The sequence below is a fragment of the Hemicordylus capensis genome, chromosome 1 (assembly GCF_027244095.1).
Source record: "Hemicordylus capensis ecotype Gifberg chromosome 1, rHemCap1.1.pri, whole genome shotgun sequence".
Lineage (NCBI taxonomy): Eukaryota > Metazoa > Chordata > Lepidosauria > Squamata > Cordylidae > Hemicordylus > Hemicordylus capensis.
In genome coordinates this window covers 329,284,272-329,299,075 of record NC_069657.1, presented here as the reverse complement: position 1 = coordinate 329,299,075, position 14,804 = coordinate 329,284,272, and the positions used below count along the sequence as shown (strand labels likewise).

Below are 14,804 nucleotides of genomic sequence, written 5' to 3'. Positions count from 1 at the left end.
TCACTTTTGCTTGTAAGGAGGTTGGCACCTTTGTATTCCAGCTCAGCAATGAAGTATCCATTCATGGCAAGAGGGAACTTCCATATCCCCATGGGTGTATGTCTGAAGGCTGCAGGTGCAGATCTGATGTAGTAAGGATGTTTTTGTAAAGTAGGTGGAAAATGATAGTGTACAGAGAACCAGAATCAGCCAGCATCCAAATTTCATGGGCATTAAGTTTTACTTGACAATGCGAAGAAGCAGGCTCTGAGTCTGTCACATTTAAAACACTGTCAGAAAGTGGTTCATCTGCCTCATCCTTATTGTATAGTGAATCACTAATGGAGTGGACTGCAGACTTGCAAACCTTAGCAAAGTGTCCCCTTTTCTTGCACCTATTGCAAGTGACCCTCCAGGCAGGACAGTGAGCAAAATTGGCTTTGTGAGCAGAGTCTGCCTGTTACCCAGTTGTGGATAGTAGTAATAGCTCTTCCTTTCTTGTGCTGCCACTTTCTGGGGCAGTGCCATATGAGAAGATTGGGTTTGGAAGGTTTAGACTGAACAGCCTGGATTGCAGGAGGTTCATTTGGGGGTACCAAAGAGAGTGATTTGGCACAGTGAAGAGCATTTCCCACTCTCCAAGCCATCTCTATAACTTTATCCAAGATAAGTTTCCACTCCAAAAGCAGTTTCTCACACAGTTTGGAGCAGTTTCCTCCCATAGCAATCTGATCCCTGATCATTTCATTAATAAAGTTGGCAAACTCTCAGGTTACACTTAAGGCATGCAATGCTGTGACATATTGACCGATAGATTAACCAGACAGTTTGGATCTAGAATAGAACTTGTGACATTCAGCAATCACATTCAAAATAGGATTGAAATGATCATCTAAGGCTTGAAGAGCAGCTTCCTAAGAACCGGCGCCCCAAGTTGGCAGGAAAGGGCAAATAATTATTTTCACTGCCTTTGACCTTCAGGGCCCAGGCAGTGGAACAATATAGTCTTCTGCTTTGCTGGAGTAAAATCAGGGGTCTGTATAGTGAGGAGGTAATTGCAGAAATAGGACCTCCATGGTTTCCAGGGAAGAGCAAGTTTTCCTGGGGTGGACGAGAAAAAAGGTGGTGGTGGGATCTGAGCCGTGCTGCAGTGGGCATCCAGTGAACAACAGAGTCCAAGACTGATAAGGGGAAAGTACCGTCAGGGGTTTTGCAGGTCAGGAAGCTGGAGAAACAATCAGCAGCAGCAATAGTAGAAAGCAGTTCAGGAATGTCGGCCCCGTAATGCAATGAAATGAAGTTGCAGGAACATTCACAAGCTTTATAGGCTGACACACTTAGGTTATTCAAAATCTCATTGCCAAATGTTTTATAGCTGCAACCCTCAGAAACATAAGGTAATCTTATATAGATTTAACTAGGTTTGTTCAGAAACAACTCTGTTTTCTCCTGCTCCATTCCCTCCCTTTCCCTTTTTGACTCCCCCCACCCACCACACTCTCTACCAGATCCCCACTGGGACAAACTTCTCAACAACAGAACAGAAAATATTAATATATTGAATACAACATGTAAAATGTATACAGATTCACAGTTTTGAAAAAATAAACTTAAAATTAAACTTCTTTTGAAACTGGAAATAAAATTAATGCATGAATTGAAAAAGCCAGCTCCACGCCTCACTCAAAAAACACACATTGCTGTAATACAGCCTTATATCAAAGGTTATTCTTGTTGGTGTTTGTGTTTGTTCTTAATGAACTCAAGTATTATGATATCTCCCTCCACTGAAATGAATGGGGAAAACATTACAGATATTTATTTATTTATTTGTTAGTTATTTCACACACACACACACACACACACACACACACACTGCCCAAAATGCAAGTCTCTGGGTGGTTTACAACAAAACAATAAAAACAACAGATAAAAAGATTAAAACATTACAACAGATAAAATTTAACACATCAAAACTATTAAAAACATAATTAAACAATATCAAATTAAAAGCCTGGGTGAACAAATGCATCTTGACTGCCTTTTTAAAAGTTGTAAGAGATGGGGGGGCTCTTATTTCAGCAGTAAGTGTGTTCCAAAGCCTGGGGGCAGCAATAGAGAAGGCCTGCCCAGATGAGCTGGTGGCAACTGCAGACGAACCTCTCCTGATGATCTCAGTGGGCGGTGTGGTTCATAGCGAAGAAGATGTTCTGTTAAATACCCAGGGCCCAAGTTGTTTAGGGCTATATAGGTTATAACCAATACCTTGTACTTTGCCTGGAAACTTATTGGCAACCTTTGTAGATCTTTTAAGATAGGAGTGATATGGTTTCTCTGAGATGACCCAGAGACCAACCTGGCTGCCACATTCTGGACCAACTGCAATTTCTGGACTACCGGACTACGTACAAAGGCAGCCCTACATGGAGTGCATTGCAGTAATCAAGTCTGGAGGTGACCAGCAGATGTACTACTGTTCTGAGGTCATTTATTTCAAGAAATGGATGCAGCTGGAGTATCAGCTGAAACTGATAAAAGGCACCTCTGGCAATGGCCTCAACTTGGGACACTAGGGAGAGGTTTGTGTCCAGAATCACTCCCAGACTGTGTACCTGTTCCTTCTGGGGAAGTGTGACCCCATCCAGAACTGGCAGATCAAAATTATCTCCTGAGTTCCGACCTGCACAATAAGTACCTCTGGCTTATCTGGATTCAGCCTCAGCTTGTTACCTCTCATCGAGCCCATCACTGCCTCCAGGCAGGCATTTAGGGAAGTTATGCCTTCTCCTAATGATGTTGACATGGAGAAAAAGATTTGGGTGTCATCAGATATGTACATGTGGGCAAAGATAATTCAATCGGGGCAATGAACTTGCCAAGATACCTTTGCCTAAGAAGCAACTACAGCAAAACAAATAGACCTATGAAGTTATGAATGTGCTCTGCTTGACACATCGTCGTGCATGTGCTTGCCCACAGCTCAGTGGTAGAGCACATGTTTTATGAGTAGGCTCCAGGTCCAGGCAGCTCTAGGTAGTGCTGGAAAAGATCCCTGGCTGGAACCATGGAGGGTTACTGCCAGTCATTACAGACAATTCTAAACTAGATGGATCAGTGGTTGGACTCAGTATAAGGCAGCTTTCTATACCCATGGTAATTTGCTTGCAAAATGCTGCCATTAAAGAATAATAATGAAAGAATGATTTCTTAAACAGCAACAAATGAAAGATCAGTTCCACAATATTAGTTAGAGTTATCATTCAAAGTAAGGGTCATTTCGATCCCTTTGCAAGAAAACCAGTTCAATTGTACCACTTAAGTCCTGTCTGCAATCTCAAAACGAGGCCAAAGTGCACATACTTGCCATGTGCAAATATTAGGAAAAGATAAGTGAGGAGTGAGAGCTATTTAGATTTAGCATGTCTTAACAGCAGAGACGTAGGCAATGTGGGGACCATCGAAGGGGAAAGGGAAGCAGTAAAGCTGCTAACACCATCTGCTCTAACTTTGTCTACCAGTTATGTTCATCAACACAAATTTGACCTGCTGACTGCCTGGTAGAGTGCTCCTCTGCCATAAATGGCAATGGAGGAAGAGGAGGAGGAGAAGGTGGTAACAGCAGTAATAACCTGGATGTTTAGAATTGGATTGACTGAAGCAGTGGCACCACTGAGTATAATGCTGCTAAGACTCAACTTAGGAGCTTGTTCGTTTGGTACATTTATTAGCATACATCCCCAAGCTGGTCTACAAATAATGATAAAAGTAGGGGTGTATCTATCATTGAACAAGGGAGCCAGTGGTCCTGAGCCCCGGAGGGAGAGGGGGCTCATCAGCGGAGTGACAGCTTGCTCGTTAAGCTCCCTCCTCCTCTCTTTCTGAACAAGAAGGCGGGAAGGGGCCCATTTTCACTTTTTGTCCGAGAGTCCACTGTAATCTTGCTATTCCCCTGGATAAAAGCTCAGTAAGAGAGGAGCATCAATGCATAAAAACTAGCTGAACCAGGGGCGTAACTATAATAAGGCAAGGAAGACAGTTGTCTGGGGGCCCACTGCCTTGGGCCCTCCCCCGAGCCAAGTCACATGACTAACTCCCCCAGCTGCGCACCTACCTGGGCTTCCTTCAGTTGTATTCATCCTCTGAAATTGATGTGAGTGTTAAGACCTGGAGCTACCAGAACAGCATGACTTTCATTTAATTTTACTATGCTTTTTGTTACCACTATTCAGCCTCATTTAAGATTTATTTACTTCATGAGCTGAGCTTCAGTGAAGTGGGGGGGGGGCATTTTAAAAACTTGTCTCTGGGCCCACTCCAACCTTGCTATGCCCCTGAGCTGAACCATAAAACAAGATTTAGAACCAGCTATATGAGAGGCTGAAATGGCTGGGCAAATTTAAAAAAAGTATTAACCATCAAGTTTCCAGGCAGAGATAAAGTGCGGGATCTGCAAAGCTTTTGTTCAAGTTCCAAGCGTGATCCTACTCACTTTACAGACTTTCTTGTGGGCTTCCATGCTTCCTTCCAGGCATGATCTTGCTCTTGTTACACACACTGAGAGGGGATCTTGTGCAATTTTTGCAGCTCCAGCTGCTGGTCAGCTCTTACATTCTGAAAAGACCCACGCTTTTTCATTACTACTTTTCTGGTGACTTTTCAGAATGCAACAGTTGGTGGCAGGTGCTGCTGCAAAATTGGGAAAGGTCCCTTTTTGGCATGTGTACAGCAGAGGTGAAAATCACACTAGGAAAGAGAATGGGAGCCTACAGAGGCATCTGTATGGTGAGTAAGATTGCCCTTGGAACTTGTGCAAACGTTTTGAAGATCCACACTTTCTTGCTGTCTGGAAAACCTTCTTTTATCAGAAAGGCATTATATTTGGTGCCAAGTGAACTTCTTTGGGGAGAACATTCCATATATGGGATGCCAATGCCAAAAAAATCCCTCAGGTGGTGTGGGACTTGCAGAAGGGCCTATGATGATGATGGTAAGGTTTGGACAGATTTATATGGTAGAAGATGGTCTTTCAGTAGCCAGGTCCCAAGCAATTCAGAGAACCAACCAGCATTTTGGACTGAACCTGGAAGTAGACTGAGCCTGTTTCAGGACTGGTGATATGTCTTCTATTGCAGGTCCTAGTTAGTCACCTAGCAGCTGCACAACTGAAATTTATGAGAATACTTCAAAAGCAAACTCACGTACAGTCCATCTAGAGGTTAGTAGGTCATGGATAACTGTAGCCAGGCTAACTCTGTCCAGGGGAGGTTGTAGGTGGGTGGTATATCAGCCTTCACCGATAAAAGCTGCTGCATGCCATGGACATCACCTGGGCCTCCAGCAGCAATGCTAGATCTGTCAGCATCCCACCTCCCTGGTCAGATGAACTATATGCAGAGCACCTATGTCTTGAGCTTCAGTTTGTTGACCCTCATGCAGTCCACTACTGATCCCAAACACCAATTCAGCACCTCCATGGCCTCATCCGACTGATAAAAAGGAGAGATAAGGCAGGATGTCATCAGGGTACTCATAGCATCTCACTCAGAATCCCTAAATGGCCTCACCCAGTGGTTTCATATAGATGTAAAGACACGAGCACATGCCATGGGGTCCCCCAGCAACACTTTCTGGAATCTGTCACCCAGAGGCTTCTGCTGGAGTCAGGGCTTTCTTCTACTTGGAAGACTGGGAAAGAGGCAGAAAGCCTATTTCTGGCTTTGTTGCTGGCTAGAATTACTATTGAGCTTGGCCTGATCACCTTCTAAAGAAGATCAGCTGTTCATAATGGCACTTAAAATTGGTGATGGAAGACAGCCCAGTGTGCTCCTATTGCTTGTACTGCCCTAAAGGCTGTCCCAGATGGTCACTTGCAAGCGGGACAGCCCTGCTACTATTTTTGTATATGTTATCACTAAGCAAGTGGTCAGTTCCATGCTATGGTAGCCATATTCTGCATTCCATATCTCTTATTACTTTCTATTCCTTCCTGTGTCCATGGTTGTTGGTGGGATGCATTGTGGGGTTTGTTTGTTTTTTGGCATTTTAATCTCTTAAGTTGAATGAAACTATACCATGGTAACAGATTGCTATAGAGCAGACAACATCCCTTTATCTCTCACTGTCCTCCTAACAGCCCAAACAGCACCAAGTGTTTTAAGAAAATAAATCCATCGCCCTCATTTCATTCATGTAATAAATGTTGACATTGACTTGTGAAGAAATGAATTGTTTTCTTCATTATTTTAACAAAATTAGAAGCATTTTCAATGGTCGAAAAATACTGAAGGACATTGTTCAATTGCATGTGGGGGCTATTCATCTGATGGCCCCTAAACATGTGCTCCAAAGGTTTTTGTGATTGAAGGATGCCCCAAGAGTGTGTTGGGACATCCTTTAGTGATGTCAGGGTGGGTGTGCTCTTGGTACATCCCCCTCCTCTTTGCATGTTTTGGGCTGATGTTAATGCCCCCCACCACACTTACCTGCATGTCATGTGTAGTTTGGCTCTGAGTAGGGTGCCCTAAACACTTACATGCTGCTATACCCATAGTTTTCCAAGACTGGGAGGCACATTTTAATTATTTCCTATGTTGCCCCAGTATGTCCCTCCTCCGTGTCCATTATTTGACCTGAATGTCAAATGGTAGCTGCAATTTCAGTTTTCCTTTTAGCATTAATCTCTACCATTCCAGGGCCAGCCCTAGCAATTTTTGGTGCCATAGGTAGAATTTGACTTTGGAACTCCTTCCCCTCACCCCACCAAGAAGTATAGATCCCTGGCTTTAACTTGAGCTGCACAGGCTGTGTATTTGCTGGGCTGAGAAAGAGATTGAGGCAAAGCAAGATGTGTCCTCCAAAACATGGTTAGTAAGCTGGTATACTGTGGGGTGGGGTGGGGAAGTGCCTATGCCCACCAAAGCCTGATTAATTTACTCAGGAGTGTGTGTGCCACACTCCCCGAGAAGTGGTACCCTACACAAATGCTGGTTGTGGGCCAACCACTGGGCAGGCTGGCCCTGTGCCGATCCCTTCCCCAAACTCCAGCCATGTGGGGACTATACCTATGTGCTGATTGATGGTTTAAGTAGCAGGAGCAGCAGTGGGGCCCATCCAAATCAGTAATAGTATGGGATCCCCATACTGATTTGCCGCTCTCCCTTGAGGGACTCCCCATTCCCTTATTCCCATTTAGTTCTGCAGTCACTAGGATGGGGGAAGCTACCTTCTGGACACAGTCTTTGGCCTGCTCTAGATACACCTTTACTGGCCTGGTTTCTGATGCCTTCATAGCTGTTCTCACATTATTTCAGGTATGTGTAAAGAACTTCTGCCCACAGATTTCAGCTTCTTGGCAAGTTTGGAAACCAGCAGGGGCGTAACTATAATAGGGCAAGGGGAGACAGTTGTCTGGGGGCCCACTGCCTTGCCCCCCTCGAGGCAAGTCACATGACTGACTCCCCCAGCCGCGCACTGGCTCAAGCTTCCTTCAGTTGTATTCATCCTCCGAAATTGATGTGAGTGTTAAGACCTGGCGCTACCAGAACAGCAAGTCTTCCTCTAGTACCATTAAATGACTTGCATTGTCCACAATTTACAAAATCTATCTATCTATCTATCTATCTATCTATCTATCTATCTATCTATCTATGCTCTTTGTTACCACTAATCAGCCTCACTTAAGATTTCTTTACTTCATGAGTTGAGCTTCAGTGAGGTGGGGCATTTTAAAATCTTGTCTCTGGGCCCACCACAACCTTGCTACGCCCCTGGAAACCAGGCAACTGATTCTAGGTTCCTTGGTATATTCTCTGCTTCCACAGTTTGTAGACGATCACAATGCCAACCTGATGGGTCTTTACATCACCCAGCCAATGTAGGAATAACCCTGGTGACAGTGTGACACCAGAACCATCCTGCTGGATCAGACCAAAGGTTCACCAAAGGACCATCTACTTCATCATTCTGCCTCCAACAGTGGCCAGGACACATCACTTGAAAGTCCACAAGAGACCATGAAAAAAAGCAGTATGTATGTATGTATGTATGTATGTATGTATGTATGTATGTATTTATTTACTTTTTTGCTTTTGTATGCCACTAAATCATAACATCTACAACCCAACTAAAATTGCTAAAAACAACTAAAACAATAATACAACCAACAAGTTGCTTGTACCCAGCATCTGTTATTCAGAGGTTATGCAGTTGATTTACCTATTGTAAGCTAAAAGCCATTTATGCCAGTAAACCTATCTATCTATCTATCTATCTATCTATCTATCTATCTATCCAATCACATTTTTATTCTGCCATATATAAAATCTTAGGGCAGTTTACAATTTGATCAATCAACAACTAAAATCTTAACATCATGTAAAAACAAATTAGAATTATCATAAATAAATTTTAAAACTTCAAAACATCATGAATGGAAAGCCTGGGAAAACAGGAATGTTTTCAGAAGTTCTTTAAAAACAGCCAGAGATGGGGAGATTCTGATGTCATTTAGGAGTGTTTTCCAGAGCCCTGGGACACCCTAGAGAAGGTCTGGTTCTGGGTCGCCACCAAGCGAGCTGGTGACAACCACAACCAGACCTCCCCGAATGATCTTAATAGGAGGTGGGGTTCATGAAGAAGAAGGTGCTCTCTTAAATACCCTGGGCCCAAGCTGAATAAAGTGAGTTTCAGACTCCCTCTTACTGGATGATTTGATACAACTTCTGTAAGGCTGACAGGGTCATAACTATTATTGAATAAGTGGGGAGAGAAATGTCCCTGGGCCCTGAGTGAGGGGTGGGTGGGTTAGACAGCAGCTGGATGTCAGCTTGTTCTTTGCTCTCACCTTTGTGCCTTTGTAAAGAGCAGGGGAAAGGGATCCATCTTCACTTTTTGTCCTAGGGCCCACTCCAATCTTGCTACACCCTTGATTTTTGGTACTTATAGTAACTCTGTTCAGAGTAACGCAGAAATACCAGTCAGATCAGAAAACTGCATAATCCCTTATTACTGCTATAGATCATCATCTATGTGGTGCTGAAGAATTGCCACATTATGCATGCGAAAACTGACACATGCACCAACGCTCACTCCCCGCCAGCTAAAGTCAAGCATTATTAGTTCCTTAAATACCGGAGGACCGTGCTTTGAGAAGACAGGAAACCAAACTTTCTGTTTTCTTGCCAAACAGCCTCATCAATTTCATATGTGGATGAAGGACCAACCTAACCTCAGGGCACTTAGTGTCTTTGCGTGGGTGATTATACTTGGACACATTTTCTTCTAAGAAAACCACAGGAAAACTATCAGGACAGGATATCAAGAGGTTGCAAAACTCCTACACAGTGCCGTGTTAAGGGCATTTCTTCTGATTCTTTTCAAGGCCTGCTTCTCAGTCTTGCTGGGCTTCCCACTGTGTCCCGTATTGCACTTGGTGCACTGGAGGAGAAGAAAAACACATAGCAATAATATGGTGACAATTTCACAGGAATAAGAGCAAGCACAGCCTATTTAAGGGAAGGGAAGGGTTTCCCCTTCATTTTAAGGGAAGGGTTTTAATAAAAAATAGCCACCTAATGAGCCCTTGGTGGCGCAGTGGTAAAACTGCTGCCCTGTAACCAGAAGGTTACAAGTTCGATCCTGATCAGGGGCTCAAGGTTGACTCAGCCTTCCATCCTTCCAAGGTCGGTAAAATGAGTACCCAGAAATGTTGGGGGGCAATATGCTAAATCATTGTAAACCGCTTAGAGAGCTTCCAGCTATAGAGCGGTATATAAATGTAAGTGCTATTGCTATTGCTATTGCTAATGGTACAGCGGGGAAATGACTTGACTAGTAAGCCAGAGGTTGCTGTTTCAAATCCCCACTGGTATGTTTCGCAGACTATGGGAAAGGGAAACACCTATATCGGGCAGCAGTGATATAAGAAGATGCTGAAAGGCATCATCTCATTTTGCGCAGGAGATGGCAATGGTAAACCCCTCCTGTATTCTACCAAAGAAAGTCACAGGGCTCTGTGGTCACCAGGAGTCGACACCGAATTGATGGCACACTTTACTTTACTTTAATGGTAAATCTCTTAATTTTAATATTGTAAAAATGTGCCAACATTGAATTAAAAATGATCTTTTGCTATTTTATTGCTTAGATAAACATTGTATAAACCTTTAGCTATGATGCCATCATTTTTTCAAAAAATGAAAACGCTGCTTCCTTGTTCGCAGCCGCTTGTGCATGGTCTTTTGCATGCCAGCACTGGTCCTGGATGTGCAGTGGGGTGGTGGAGGAGCAGGTAAACACCTGTGTTCCTCCTTTTTAAAGGAACTGATCTTGCCTTGCCCGTGGCTGCCAAGCTGTCTCATGCACATTCCTACAAATAACTAGAAAGCCAGTTCACACAGTTGTTAATGGGGTAGGACAAACATCCTACCCAGCTTCAGGAGCTGTGCTTGTGAAAACCTAGTGAAGAGGAGAGCATGATTGTCTGTGAGACGGAAGCTGGGTAAGATGGCTTTTCCTCTTACCTTGTTGGGTTGGATGGCACTGTCCTAGCCAGGTCCCTCCTCACAGACAATCACTCCCCCTCCTCCTTCCTAGATTTTCAGCAGCACATGACCAAAACCCAGGAGTGCATATAGCACACAAAGCTGGGTAGTATGCTTGTCCTACCCTATTATTGGTCGTGTGACCTGGCTTAATATTTGCAGTGCATGCAGAAGGGCGGTCTGGATGATGCCCCCCTCCAGCACCCCTCCTACCTCGGTGCCCTGGTGTGCCAGAAAGAGGGGTTGGACATGTGTGCTGATTGCATAGCATACTCAAAGTTTGATCCAGGTTTTGCATTCCTGGAGCTTAGGTAGGCCATTTCCATTGACCTTTTATTAAGAACGATTATCAGCCTGATGAACTGAATATTCCGTTGCTTGATCTTCTAAATTACAATTATTGTAAGGGGTGATAATATTGAAAATAACATCAGAATGGTTGATGCCTGCTATTTTAGATAGGTTACCTATTATTCATGCAGCAAAATCAGAATCACATTCATGGAAGCTTAGGATCATTTTGACACCTAAACTGAGCACTTGTCAGACTCCCTAACATAGCCAGATTAAGGGGTGGGTCCAGGGGGTCTGTGCACCCAGGCCCCCATATCAGAGGGCCATTGACTCCTGCCCAAGTCCAATGTTGTCTCTCTGCTTTGCTCGATCTGCCTTGCTCACCAGTGCTGTCAGAGTTGCAGCTGGGTAATTTTGGAGCCTGGGCCTAATGGACTTATGGGGGCCCCCTTTGCAAAATAAGCATACTCTACACACACACACACACACACACACACACACACACACACACACACACACACGTCCCATGGTTTCACACAGCATTCTTGAGTGCACAATTCCAACTTTTAAAAAGGTTTTTTAAAAGTTTCTAAATTTTTTAAAAAAATTCATACACACACACACACACACACACACAGTTTTTCTTCAGATTAAATAGACAGGACCCTCTCATTCTGCCCTACATCTGATGCTACATCTGCCTTACATCATATTTCAAAGCCCTAAGCCAAGCCATTCCAGGAGATCTAAAGAATTGGGCATAACAGTGGCCATATCTACCCCCAGCACAGTACCTCCAGTGACTGTTGCTGGTGTCTATCTTATGTTTCTTTTTTAGATTGTGAGCCCTTTGGGGACAGGGATCCATCTTATTTATTTATGTTTTCTCTGTGTAATAAATGGCTCCCTGAGCCATTTTTGGTACAGAAATTGAATGAATGAATGAATGAGTGTAAAGTATTCCACTGTTCTGCCCAATCCTGTAGATCTCCTGGAATGGCTTGGCTTAGGGCTTTGAAATATGAAGTAGGGCAGATGTAGCTGTAGGTAGAATCTATCCTTTGCATAACCATGCACACGAGAGGAGATTGGGTGAGTGGGGTGCAAGCTGGCTGCAGCCACCTCAGCTGCCCGTGCTCAGCCACCCAGCCCCAACGCAATATGGTCCGGATTTCTGCCCAGTAGTCAAGTCCAAAGGGCACCTCTGTCGCTGTGTTCAGCTTCCCTAGTTCCCTGGAGGAACCTGTGTACATGTAAATCAGAGGCTGAGCTCTGCCTCCCCATGTGCTTTGCTCTCCGTGCTCCTCTGACAACAATGTGCAACACTCTGTCTTGTTATATCAAACCATGTGCAAGGTTCTGTTCTCCCTGTGCTTTCCTTCCTTCCCTTCCCTCGAGCCTTGGCATCTCTGTAGGCTGTTTCATGATCTTCCTCTCCACTGCTGCCCCAGGATGGAACTTCTCCTTGATGACTAACCATGGCTGGCCCTGAGGTGTGTGAAGGTGCTGCTAGTGCAGGTTGCGCAAGGAGGAAAAACCCACTGTGGGGTGTCTCTGCTTGGGCTTGAGGACTGTGAAGGTTATTGGGGTGGGGTAGGGTGAGGTGTGGGGGGGGGGATGGGGGTTGAGCAAGGAAGAGAGAGAAAACAAAGCTGCTTCTGCTTGGGATGTGGTGAAGGAAGAGACACCCACCGAGGAAGGATCTGTGAAGGTGTAAATTGATTACATCCTTTGCTGGATGGTTTTTTGTTTTGTTTTGTTTTGTTGGGGAAAAGCCGAAATCTCGTTAAGGAAAAACAAAACAAAACAGTCCAGCTTTGATGCTGCAGGTTTTTCCTTTCCCATAGGATCATTATCATCTTCTTCATGTCTAGCACATTGGATCCAACAGGACTTACTCTAAGGGAAGAATAGAGTATAGAATTCTAGCCTCAGTTAACAAGACATTGAAATGAAGAAGATTAAACTCAGAGATCATGGACTTCCAGAAATGCTACAGCTAAAACAAGACTCTGAATTTCCTGTTTATTCTACAATCAGTACCCCATGCACTTGGGAGGCAGTGTGGTGTAGTGGTTAGAGTGTTAGGCTAGGATTGGGAACACCTAGCCATGAAGCTCACTGTGGGACCTTAGGCCAAATATTGTCTCTCATCCTTTCCTGCCTCCAAGGATTGTTATCAGAATAAATTGTGGCAGGGAATCATATACCCTGCCCTGAGCTCCGTGGAGGAAGAGTAGAACATAAATGTCATAAATAGTAAAATACCCATATATGTGTGTATTTAGGACTGTCTTTAGATTTTGTGGGGGCCCTCTGTGAAACAGTGGTATCTTATATTCAGTGTAGGGACAATTGCTCTCTCTGTGCATCTCAACACAGCATCTCTCCAGTGGCTGTTCCTGGTTCTTTCTTTGGGATAGGGTAACATCTTCTAGTTCATTTGTTATGGAAACTACTTGGAGAAGTTGTTGTTGTTGCTTTTGAAAAGCAGTGTATATATGTATGTATGTATTTTTTATCATTATCATCATCATTATCATTATTATTGTTGTTGTTATATTTAATGTTCTGTCCCATATGCAGCGGGGAAATGCTTGACAAACAAGCAGAAGGTTGTCAGTTTGAATCCCTGCTGGTACTATATCGGGCAGCAGCGATATAGGAAGATACTGAAAGGCATCATCTCATACTGCACAGGAGGAGGCAATGGTAAACCTCTCCTGTATTCTACCAAAGAAAACCACATGGCTCTGTGGGTGCAAGGAGTCGAAATTGACTTGACAGCACACTTTACCTTTTACCCATACAGCAATTCTTTAAAATAGTCAAAGAACCTGTTATGTGTCAATAGGCATTGTTCTTTTAAAAAAATAATTGTCTCTAGCACCTAGTGAGCTCTTGTGTTTGTTTTCAGTCTGAAGAATGACAGACACCCAGCTTTTTTTAAAAAAAAATATATTTATAACTTAAGAGTACATTCTTACAAAGGATATACACACACAATCTTACATGCTGGTCATGGGACAAGACCACAAGCAGCCCTACCCATCTTTAGTGCCCCAGGCTCTTCAAGCCTTAATCCAGCGCTCCTCCCTAATTTTGATTGGAGAGTTAAGCACCCTCCCATTGAGTTTAATAGGTCAATAGTACTTAACATTGACTTGATCATGCCCCAGATTGGTGTGGTCAGAATGCGAAGGTCATGCAATTGCTTCAGCATGTTCCCCAGCTTCGCCTATATTTACTATGAATTGCACACAATTCCTGGTTCCTTTTCTTTCAGTCTTCATGTATATTGCTTTGTTCAGATTTGGTTCTGTTTCATCTTTAGATCTATTTTCTTATAAATGTACTGAGTACAAGTGAATCATAGAATAGAAAATACAAGAAAAACCAAAATCAAAGCTGACTTTCAAGTTTTGAACCACAGTGATTCACTCAAGTTATCACTTTTAGTCATATAATCAGCCCATGTATGCACATATACACAGTCCTGGGAATTAGGGAAGAATGTCATTTCTTACACACGCAAACAAATTATTTAAGGTTTTGGTGCAGGAGGGACTTTCTGGTTAGGAAAGCATTTCACTGTGGGTGAGGCGTGGGTGGATATTCATGCAGCCAATATTTTCCTCACTGAGCAACGACTTCAATGGCAAAATGGTGGGAAACAATGGAGCTGGGATGCCCAAAGGATGTTGATCCATGATAGGCTCTACAGCTACCACACTTTGGACAAACTGTATAATATTTGGACAAATGGCCCAAATCAAAGTGGAAGCAGATTCCATCACAGCTTTGGACAACCAAATTTACTAGAATAAACCACTGGTCACTGCAAAAGGCATTATTCGTTGGACAAAAACAGCCTCAGTTCACCCTGTGCATTTTATACAGGTGGCTTCCTAGGACAGCTTTGGTTTTATCTTTGCTGTGCTGCAGTGCCCAGGGACGACTCTGGAACAATTAATTTGGGGGGAGCAAAGG

The 14,804-nt window shown here is 43.7% G+C and overlaps 1 long non-coding RNA gene across 1 annotated transcript in view; it reads left to right on the top strand.

Moving 5' to 3' along the window:
- The window catches only part of LOC128343015 (uncharacterized), a 35,570-nt gene extending 21,364 nt beyond the window's left edge, over positions 1-14,206 (top strand). The window contains exon 3 of the long non-coding RNA XR_008315307.1: positions 12,662-14,206. This is a non-coding gene — a long non-coding RNA (uncharacterized LOC128343015). The remainder of the gene's footprint in view (positions 1-12,661) is intronic.
- Positions 14,207-14,804: the final 598 nt, after the last annotated feature.